This window comes from Periplaneta americana, chromosome 5 (genome assembly GCF_040183065.1).
Source record: "Periplaneta americana isolate PAMFEO1 chromosome 5, P.americana_PAMFEO1_priV1, whole genome shotgun sequence".
Lineage (NCBI taxonomy): Eukaryota > Metazoa > Arthropoda > Insecta > Blattodea > Blattidae > Periplaneta > Periplaneta americana.
The window spans coordinates 177866416-177878899 of NC_091121.1; positions in this window are offsets into that span (position 1 = coordinate 177866416).

Here is a 12484-nt window from a genome sequence, read left to right on the forward strand (position 1 = left end):
CGTGTGTATGAAGGCTTCAGGAAAGTCCTTTTAGCACAGATTGTGTGTTTATGTGTAAGGATGTTGAATCTGTAGTTAACTCATTTTTGCAAAAATACGGAGAAAGGGCCTTTTAGCAATGACCAATTCAATTATGAATATTTACAATACACTTAAAAAGATTCTCCAGCAAAATTCTTCAGTTAAGTTTTAACGACTAGTTCGTGTTTATTTAATTTGAGATAAAGTCTACACGAAAAAGTAATAATTTATGAGCTAATGTAATTCAATTCAGTCTATATGTAGTATGTAAAGAATTATAATGAAGTTGATATCACATTGGTAAAAATAAAATAGCCTACTTGTATAAAATGTAATGCTCGAATACCTCTTTCTCACTAGCCCTGATGTATTTAGTTGTCTAGGAGCGACCTTCAATAGCAGCAGGAATAACAATCTGGGAAACCACGCTTAAGTTCGAATCTCCCCTAGAGTATTGACGTTTTATTATTGTGTTTGAGAATAAGGTGCTTAGGAAAATATTTGGGGCTAAGAGGGATGAAGTTACAGGAGAATGGAGAAAGTTACACAACACAGAACTGCACGCATTTTATTCTTCACCTGACATAATTAGGAACTTTTTGAAAGACATTAATAATTATATATAATAATAAATTTTCAGTCAAATACACTTTTCAATTTGTGAGGTCAGATAATCTGTTACATCACAATATTTAGTACGAAGTCACTAATATTTTCGACTTTAAAAAGTCATCTTCAGGTGCATGAGATGCAAACAATATTTAAAATAGGTGATAAGTTGATCTAGGAATTAATAACATGGTAAATAATGCACGTACTGGCATTTACAATTATATAAATTTCGTGCCTCTTGAGGTAAACTGTACATGGTAAAGCTGAACACTGATGCTAGATTTTCGTGTGTATATAAGACAAGGAGAAGGCACAGCATGATATTAACCTTATACAATTAAGGGCTAAGTATTCTCATTAGATCGTGTCATTAAAATTAATTTGTACAGTTCGATATTAACTATGTTAAAATGTTAAATATAATGTATAAATTTAAAAGAGATGGAGAAGCTGTGATGCAAATGCTGTTGGTGGGAGAGCACGCAGTCTAATTCGTCGTGGTGAATGCCATAGTTGTATAGTTGTTCAGTTGTTTGCATCCAGACAAGGGGGCGTGTTTCACCCGACGTTACATGTTTTAGACTCTTATTAAATAATTAGGAACATTAAATCCAGACGTTTGAGATGGGCAGGACATGTAGCACGTATGGGCGAATCCATAAAGTGCATATAGAGTGTTAGTTGGGAGACCGGAGGGGAAAAGACCTTTAGGGAGACCGAAACGTAGATGGGAAGATAATGTTAAAGTGTATTTTAGGGAGGTGAGATATAATGGTAGAGACTGGATTAATCTTGCTCAGGATAGGGACCGATGGCGGGCTTATGTGATGGCGGCAATAAACCTCCGTAAGTAAGTAAGTAAATATTGTTTTATGACATAAATGAGTAAAATATTTTAGTTTTCTCCTTTAAATGTGCAGAAATTTGACCCGAACAAATGTAACTTTTCATTCTGGAAAGCAATTTTCAAATGTTACATTTGTTCGGATCAAATTTCTAAACATTATTATTTATTCATTTATAGTTTTCTGTCCAAGGGCAGGTCTTTCACTGCAAACTCAGCATTCTCTAATCATTCCTATTTCCTGCTATCTTCCTTTTCACTTCCTGACAATAGCACATGTTAAGTATTATTACTAGGGGTCGGATGTTGATGAAAAGTCATCTTTTTATTTTTCACATTAGGACGATGCCTATTAATATAGAAATCCCTTCTATGTTAATATAAACGTTAAAAAATGATTCCTTACATTGCATTTTTTGACGTTTTTGAACTAATAGGTCATTTTTATATTTTTTTTCGGCATTTTTTGGTCATTTTCAATACTTTGAAGAACTTGTAGATCATTTGGAATGCATTTTACTTTCTTCTTTACAGATAGGTCTGTTAAATCATTTTTTCTAAGCAAATAGGGCAGTACTAATTACCTACTGAATAAGTGAATAGCAGCAAAATTTCGAGTTTGTTCCAAACTATAAAACTCAAAGTTTATCCCTCATTCCACTGAAGGCTTCACTTCACACAACGGAAGTAATATAAAATGCTTGACAGCAGCTTAGTTTAAGTGAGGGCTTTGACCCCTACTGTTCTTTTGTCGGTAGGAGGGTCGTTTTAGAATTTATATTTGAAAGAGGGGAACTTTCACCGTGTCCTGGACAGGACGTTGTGTCCTCAACATGGTTCGGAAGGGATGTCTATTGTAGTAGACAGTATTTTCAACACAAAGATTGCAAGAGTGCACGTTGCGCCCACAATTTATTTTGTCATTCACACTCCCTCATCTGGAAGATCTGGTAATAAAACTGGAGAGCGGAAGAAGACAGAGACTACCCCTGATTAAAACACATTGTAAACCATCATTAAAATCTATAGTTTCCCCTTAAAACCTTCATTTTGTTGCATGTTCTTTTCCTTTATCTTACAAGGAGAGGACACGCTCTGTATATCACAGAATTAAATAAGATTTTGTGACATGAAAGTATAAGACGTACTGTTTAAAGCCATACCTGGTATGGGTGGCCAATGACCCCTCGTTTTGAAAATATTGGCTATTGTTTGTGACATACTTCCGTTAGGTGCCTAATAGGAAAACATTAGAGTGAGTAACGGCGTAGCTCATATGGTTGGATGCTGAGTTGTCATCCAGGCAACTTGAGTTCGAATCCTAATGTCTTCTTATTTTTTAAAGCTTGATATTATTATTATTATTATTATTATTATTATTATTATTATTATTATTATTATTAATTTTTTAAAATTTTTTTATTCACTTTCAGTTGTCAGCTCCTATATTCAAAGCCATGTTGAAATATGCGTGGTATGCATCAAAATTAATAAACGAATGAGAAGTGTTTGTGAATGTGAATGATATCTGTTTCGCAGCAGAAGTGCGGAAAAATGTGTGTGACTGTGGACAACCTTCTTTCATTTGCTGTGCATGGTGCAGGAAATACGTATGTTTTGTGTGTTTTTTATGACATTTATCATAATGAATCGGGACACAATGAAGTGGAATAGCTGCTACAGAAACAGAACAGTCACCAGTGACACATCTTACCTGCCTACATGAGCAATATGTCATTGTTTATCCTCTATAATACAATGTTAGCTAATTATAATTTGTTTAAAACATAATGAAGCGTTCAATACATTGAGAAATATGATATATGTAAATAGATTACTGTGATCACAATATTAATCATTATTGAAAGAAAAAAAATAGGACCAGTTAAGATTCGAACTTAGGTTGCCTGGATAACAACTCAGCATATGCTTCCCTATTGAGCACCTAACGGAAGTATGTCACAAACAATGGCCAATATTTTCAAAACGAGGGGTCATTGGCCACCCATACCAGGTATGACTTTAAACAATACGTCTTGTACTTTCATCTCACACAATCTTATTCCATTCGGTGATATACAGAACATGTCCTCTCCTTGTTAGCCAAATTCCAGGAAGTTGCCTCCTTTCTCCCAGATTTGCAGGGCAGTCATTGAAACAAGTGACTAATTTTTAAGAAGTTGTGGTGCGAGTACGGTGAATAATATTTAAATGTCATTTTTCCATTAGTTTAAGGGCATTTTAATGATCATTTTAAGTAGATTTTTAGGTCATCAACATCCGCCCACTAATAATTACTGTAAAGGTTTTATTTATTTTAAACTGTTCACGACAATAATTCGTTCTACTGAAAATATAAATTATCCTAATACACTTTTTTGTATTGGCAAGATATAATTTATGTTAGCATATGTCCAAACACCGAAATTTCAGTATCGTACATAATGTGTGGGGGTATTATACTTGAATACATAACTATCCATGCTAAACGTATGTTTCGCTACTAGCTGACAGCTGAATAGGGCTACGAAAAGTCGATGGAATACGACTTATGGAATAATTAATGCGAGCCAGTCGTAATATAATGGGATGTGTCATCAGGTTGTGGCTGGTCTTTACACTCTTGAGGACCTCCCTAACGAGGAAAGTGCGTTAGCACACAACGAATGAACGTTTGAAAATGTCAGAGTTTCATGTTGACAACACTCGATAGTGGAATGAACCTTATCGCACGCAGTTATCCGAAGGCTTCTCGTGGAAGAGACTGAAGCTCCATTCGAACAATTACAATTACAATTTTTACAATTTTTTACAATATCAATTTTTTTTTTTTTTGGCGAGATGTAGTGAGATGAGGTAAGGCCGAGGATTCGCCAACAGGTTACCTGGCATTTGCCTTATGGTTGGGGAAAACCTCGGAAAAAAACCCAACCAGGTAATCAGACCAAACGGGGGTGAAGTGAAGTGAGGCCGAGGACTCGCCATAGACCACCCGGCATCAGTCCCACGGCTGGGGAAAACCTCGGAAGAAACCATTCAATGAGACCAAACGGGGGATCCAACCCAAGCCCGAGCGCAGCTCCGGATCAGCAGACCAGCGAGTCTGCCGACTGAGCTACATCGATGGCTCTACTAAAAATATACAGTACATAGCCAATCAGATTAATTACATTTACAAACCCAAACGATTATTCATCAGTTGAGCTACAAAATATATTACATAGCAAACAAGTTAATTCAATATAAAAGCATAAACAATTTAACCATTTGAGATATACAAAAATTGATAATGCATATCATGCAAATTACTTCAAATTGCAAGTATAAACAACTCATCAGTTGAGCTGTACAGATTACTATTCAATTTAAAGCATTTACAATTCACCAGTTAAACTATAGAAACATATACAATACACAGTGAACAGATTAATTCAATTTACAAACATACTTTCGTTAAGCTATACAAAATTGTACAATTCATATCTTACTTACTTACGTACTGGCTTTTAAGGAACCCGGAGGTTCATTGCCGTCCTCACATAAGCCCGCCATTGGTCCCTATCCTGAGCAAGATTAATCCAGTCTCTACCGTCATTTTCCACTTCCCTCAAATCCATTTTTAATATTATCTTGCCATCTACGTCTCGGCCTCCCCAAAGGTCTTTTTCCCTCCGGCCTCCCAACTATCACTCTATATGCATTTCCGGATTCGCCCATACGTGCTACAAGCCCTGCCCTTCCCAAACGTCTGGATTTATTGTTCCTAATTATGTCAGGTGAAGAACACAATGCGTGCAGTTCTGTGTTGTGTAACTTTCTCCATCCTCCTGTAACCTCATCCTTCTTAGGCCCAAATATTTTCCTAAGCACTTTATTCTCAAACACCCTTAACCTATGTTCCTGTCTCAAAGTGAGAGTCCAAGTTTCACAACCATAAAGAACAACCGGTAATATAACTGTTTTATAAATTATAACTTTCAGATTTTTTGACAGCAGACTGGATGACAAAAGCTTCTCAACCGAATAATAACACACATTTCCCATATTTATTCTGTGTTTAATTTCCTCCAGAGTACCATTTATATTTGTTACTGTTGCGCCGAGATAGGCCTATTTGAATTTTTCCACCTCTTCAAAGGATAAATTTCCAGTTTTTATATTTCCATTTCGTACAATATTCTGGTCACGAGACATAATCATATACTTTGTCTTTTCGGGATTTCCTTCCAAACCTATCTCTTTACTTGCTTCAAGTAAAATTCCCGTGTTTTCCCTAATCGTTTGTGGATTTTCTCCTAAGATATTCACGTCATCCGCATAGACAAGCATTTGATGTAACCCGTTCAATTCTAAACTCTCTCTGTTATCCTAGACTTTCCTAATAGCATACTCTAGAGCGAAGTTAAAAAGTAAAGGAGATAGTGCATCTCCTTGCTTTAGCCCACAGTGAATTGGAAAAGCATCTGACAGAAACTGACCTATACGGACTCTGCTCAGTCCCATGCCGAGGCTTATTTTGAGATTTCGTAACAAGCTGTTTTTTTACGGTGATGGGTTGTTAGCCCTTCGCCCAACACCCAAGCTGGAGGACCACCCCTCATCGGCTGTCCGCGACTGCTTTTTCAATATATTCGCAGCTACCCTCCATATCTGGAGGCCGTCTCTTCGATCCGCAACCTGGGGACGCGCCATGCCGTGGTGGTAGGGACCCACAATACATGGACAGTTCATATCGAGTAGATTAATTGAATTTATAATCATAAACAATTCATCAGTTGAGCTATACAGACGACTATACAATTTACAGTATATACAGGGCGTTTAAAAAATACGGGGCATAATTTCAGGCATGTATTTCCCATATGTTGACAATCAAAATAGTTCATTACAACATGTGTCCGGAAATGCTTCATTTCCGAGTTATGGCCTTCACAACACTGAAATTCACCGGAACGTTTTTCTTTCCGCAGGTCGTTATCATTATATAATATGTTCAAAATGTTCACCTCCTGCTTGAATACAGACCTCACATCGATGTCTCATTGACCTGCAAACACGATCCCAAACTCCAGAAGTATTGCGTATGTCCTCAGATATTATAAGGATACAATTGATACTCTTTCAACAGTCTCCAGACAGTCGTATGAGGAACATTGACTTGCAACGCTAACCTTCGTGTGCTGATAGAAGGAGTCATGTTCACAGCCTCCAGAATCTCCTCCTGTACTTCTGGAGTTGTAGATCTTGGTCGTCACCTTCCCAAACCAGGAGAGTTAAATTTTCCATATTCGCACAGACGGTAATGGAGACGTACAAATGTCTTCCGATCTGGACATTGTTGCTGTGGGTACCTCTCCTGGTACAAACGACGAGCCAGCGCAGCATTGCCGTCCGCCTTACCGTACATGAAGTGTATCTCTGCCAGCTCTTGATTTGAATACATGTCGCACAGTCTAACGCCTACACAACACTGAATGTAACCTTCGCCTCGGAATGAACTGTCAGAGTGCCCTCTTAATGCCTCCTTTGACGGCAACGACCTGCGGAAAGAAAAACGTTCCGGTGAATTTCAATGTTGTGAAGGCCATAACTCGGAAATGAAGCATTTCCGGATACATGTTGTAATGAACTATTTTGATTGTCTACATGTGGGAAATACATACCTGAAATTATGCCCCGTATTTTTTAAACACCCTGTATAATTAATCAGTTGAGCTATATAGACTACTATTCAATTTACAGCATATGTAATTCATCAATTGAACTATACAGACTACTATTCAATTTACAGCATATATAATTCATCAGTTGAGCTATACAGACTACTATTCAATTTACAGCATATATAATTCATCAATTGAGCTATACAGACTACTATACAATTTACAGCATATATAATTCATCAGTTGAGCTATACAGACTACTATTCAACTTACAGCATATATAATTCATCAGTTGAGCTATACAGACTACTATTCAATTTACAGCATATATAATTCATCAGTTGAGCTATACAGACTACTATTCATTTTACAGCATATGTAATTCATCAGTTGAGCTATACAGACCACTATTCAATTTAGAGCATATATAATTCATCAGTTGAGCTATACAGACCACTATTCAATTTACAGCATATATAATTCATCAGTTGAGCTATACAGACTACTATTCAATTTACAGCATATATAATTCATCAGTTGAGCTATACAGACTACTATTCATTTTGCAGCATATGTAATTCATCAGTTGAGCTATACAGACCACTATTCAATTTACAGCATATATAATTCATCAGTTGAGCTATACAGACCACTATTCAATTTACAGCATATATAATTCATCAGTTGAGCTATACAGACTACTATTCAATTTACAGCATATATAATTCATCAGTTGAGCTATACAGACTACTATTCAATTTACAGCATATTTAATTCATCAATTGAGCTATACAGACTACTATTCAATTTACAGCATATATAATTCATCAATTGAGCTATACAGACTACTATTCAATTTACAGCATATATAGTTCATCAGTTGAGCTATACAGACTACTATTCAATTTACAGCACATATAGTTCATCAGTTGAGCTATACAGACTACTATTCAATTTACATCATATATAATTCATCAGTTGAGCTATACAGACTACTATTCATTTTACAGCATATGTAATTCATCAGTTGAGCTATACAGACCACTATTCAATTTACAGCATATATAATTCATCAGTTGAGATATACAGACCACTATTCAATTTACAGCATATATAGTTCATCAGTTGAGCTATACAGACTACTATTCAATTTACAGCATATATAATTCAATAGTTGAGCTATACAGACTACTATTCAATTTACAGCATATATAGTTCATCAGTTGAGCTATACAGACTACTATTCAATTTACAGCATATACCATTCATCAGTTAAGCTATACAGACTACTATTCATTTTAAAGCATATACAATTCAGCAACCAAACTATACAAACACATACAATACATAGTAAACAAATTAATTCAATTTGCAGGCATAATTTCGTTAAGCAATACAAAATTGTACAATTCTTATCAACTAGATTAATTCAATTTATAAGGATATTTTGAAGTTGGGTGGGGGTAGAACCCTTCATACAGCCCAACTTCAAGACAAGCGTGGAATGAGACCTCTGCTAGGGTTGAATAGTAATTATACTTCTCTCCTCCTATGCCGGCAATGTTTGCATCTCCTGTCAGACATTATGGCACGAAGTATAGTAGATAAATATAATACATAAATAGCTATAATACAAACCGACTCATAATTCTCACCTCGTGTTGTACGTGTTTGGTTGGTAAATGGATGCACATTTGTAATGAGATAAGGGATGAAGCTGATGTTGTTCAGGAGTTTCTGGCTCTCTGCTTTGCATTCGTTCCGTGAGTTCACGGCCTGGGGAATACCGTGACGTAGAATTTCCCTCTCCCTCTTTCTCTCTTTCCGTTTCGTGGTCCGACCACGACTTCTTGCAACAGACGAATCTCGTGTGTAATCTGCAGATGCATAACTAAGGCAGTCGAGCTGACCAGCCGGGCACATGAGGCCTCGGGATCGATATTTTAAAGACGCCTTCTCACTCGAGCTTTTTGTTTAAACCGACATGTTTACTTACATAGTACTGACAAAGGAACTGTTAATGACTTCATGTCGGAACCTCCCCTCATAATGCGCACGTTCTTTCATCTTCACAGTAGACAGACACTACAAAATCTAGCTGCACATACTAACTGTGAAATTAAGAAATTAGGGCGGTAATGGGTGAAATTTGGATCATTTTTAGTCACGAATTGATATCGCGTACCACGTGACAGGATTCATTCATTTTTAGGAGGCCTGCACAAGGTTTGCGCTCTCCGAGCCGGCTCACAGCTCATGAGCGGAATGCAGATATTAGCTGCGCTCTGTATAAGGGTGGACTGGAAGAAGGGGTGATCTCGTACAAAATATGCACAAAAGGAAGTAGGCCTACTATTACGAGTGTTTATGAAATGAATTCCCGTTCAGTGTTTGCAAATCTATCTTGGACTATTATTAATTAATAAAGAAATGTTTATTTTACAGAAATAATAGAAATTCAATAGCTACTTAAATGTACAATATAATTTTGTTATATTTTTATTTATCGGTACATCAAAACGAGCTTTTGTGCTGTTGGCAGCTGAAAGGGAACAGTAGCCTACTGATGGTAATGAAACATCAGTTACAGATGTTTGATTTCTGCCTTTATTAAAGTTGATTATAGAAAACAGTTGATCACAAATATAAATGTTGAGACAAACATAGCAATCATTTCCACAGCCAGCCTGTGTAGTCGTGGATATTATTGCTAATGTTTAGTCTTGTAAAACTCAACCAGGCTAGTAGTATTATTCAAACGATCTTTAGCCCTTAGGTCACATTGAAGATCAGTAAGTTCGAGCTGTAAATCGTTAAATGTTAAATGTTATGTTCCGTCTTTTAGATTCCTCCATACTGTACTGTAGCAGTAGGTAAGCAACGTGAAACAGTTACTGAGAATAGGCCTACACACTGCACTCCACTAGATAACTGAGTGGTCGTTTCCCTCTCCTCTACCTATAGCAAGTCTATGTCATTCTGACGTATCTTCCTCTCCGTTTCGGCGAGCGGTAAACACGGCTCTCCTGCTCCGAAGGAGCGCGCGCTGTCGTTGAGCGTTGATTGTGCAGGTATGATTTATAGCCTACTGTTCTACCCAAGGTCATGTCTTTCACTGCAAACCCAGCTTTCTCCAGTTTTTCCTTTTTCTGCTTTCCTCTTTGTCTCCTCATATGATCCTTATATCTTGATGTCGCCTATTATCTGATACCTTCTTCTGCACCGAACTCTTCTCCCGTTCACCATTCCTTCCAGTACATCCTTCAGTAGGCAGTTTCTTTTCAGCCAGTGACCCAACCAATTCCTTTTTCTCTTCCTGATCAGTTTCAGCATCATTGTTTCTTCACCCACTCTTTCCAACACAACTTTAGTTCTTTTTCTGTCTGTCTGTCCACTTCACACGTTCTATTCTTCTCCATATCCACATTTCAAATGCTTCTATTCGCTTCCCTTCACTTCGTCGTAATATCCATGTTTCTGCTCCATACAATGCCACACTCCATACAAAGCACTTCAGCAATCTCTTCCTTAGTTTCTTTTTCCAGAGGTCCGCAGAAGATGCTTCTTTTTATATTAAAAGTTTCCTTGGGCATTGCTATCATCCTCTTAATTTCCTGACAGCAGCTCTTGTTACTGCTTGTAGTACACCCAAAGTACACTATCTACCAAAAAGTAATTGGGCACTGTTTTCGCCCCTTTAGAACCTCGTGGTACCACCTCTTGTTGCTATAACAGCAGCCACCCTGTCAGGCATGCTATCCACTAGTTTGTGTAGGATATCCACTGGAATGCGTCGCCATTCCTCTTGCAACATGGCACTCAGTTGGACAATGGAAGTTGGCCTCATCTCCCGAGACCTCAATCGCCGGTCCAATTCGGTCCATAGGTGCTCAATGGGATTGAGATCAGGACTTTGTGCAGACCAGTCCAACGGTGAACATTATTGTCTGCATACCACTGCATAGTAGCCGCCGAAACATGGGGCCAACTTCCATTGTCCAACTGAGTGCCATGTTGCAAGAGGAATGGCGACGCATTCCAGTGGATATCCTACAAAAACTAGTGGAGAGCATGCCTGACAGGGTGGCTGCTGTTATAGTAACAAGAGGTGGTATCACGAGGTTATAAAGGGGCAAAAATAGTGCCCAATTACTTTTTGGTAGATAGTGTATTTGAAGCTGTCTACTTGCTCTACTGCCTCATTTAGAATTCGCAAGTTTGTCTTCTGTATTTTTCTTTCTATGGCCATGATCTTCGTCTAATTTGCATTTATCTTCATCTCATACTGTTCACAGCTGTCATTTAGCTCCAGTAGCATATCCTTTAGTATCATTTCCTCTTCTGTTAACGCCATATCATCAGCAAATCTTATGCACTTTATTCTTCTTCCTCCTACTATCGCTCCTCCCATGATCTGAAAACGGTTAATTATTAAATCCTCCAAGTAGATGTTGAATAGCGCAGATGATAAAGGACATCCTTGACGTACTCCTCTCAAAATTTCACTTCTTTCTGACATTTTTTCTCCTATCCTGACTTTGGCTCGTTGTTTCATATAAAGATCACTGAATAGTCTTCTCTCTTTCCAATCCACGCCAATTTTCTTTAGGATCCCCGTCAGTTTGTTTCAATCCACTCTGTCAAAAGCCTTTTCTAGGTCCACAAATACTATAAATACTTTATCCTTCTCTCGGTATTTTTCGCCTATTGTCTGTAGCAGTGCAAATGCATCTCTCGTATCTTTGATGATGATGTCTGCTAATTTTTATGTTGGTAATTAAGAAAGCAAATCATTTAAATTTCCTCTCACAATAACTATGTCAAATTGTGCTCATACTATATAGTTTATTGTAATAATTACTCCTGAGAATTAAAAATTTGAATGATGGCATAAGGCCGGGTGAATACATTTGTGCGAGGTCGTGCGTATTTGCTTGGTTTCCGCACAAAACCAATCCGCGGAAAGTCTAAAATTCCACATTCTGTATTCCCAACCTAACACACATAACAATTTCCCTCTTCTTACCGCTTAAATGACATATTGATTTTACTGCTTTAGGCTTTTAACATATTTTTAGAGACGTTCAATATAGTAATAATTATAAATTGGAAACTTACCACTGCAATTTCACCTAAATTGCACTGTTAATTATTGTTTTTAAATATTTGCAAAAATTAAGTAAACTCTACAACTCCACTACAGTTACTGCATTCGTGATGCAAGTAACATTAAGGAAGCCGTGAAAAAATCAACAATATATGATTATGTTTCGTGACCAGAATATTGTACGAAATGGAAATATAAAAATTGGAGATTTATCCTTCGAAGAGGTGGAAAAATTCA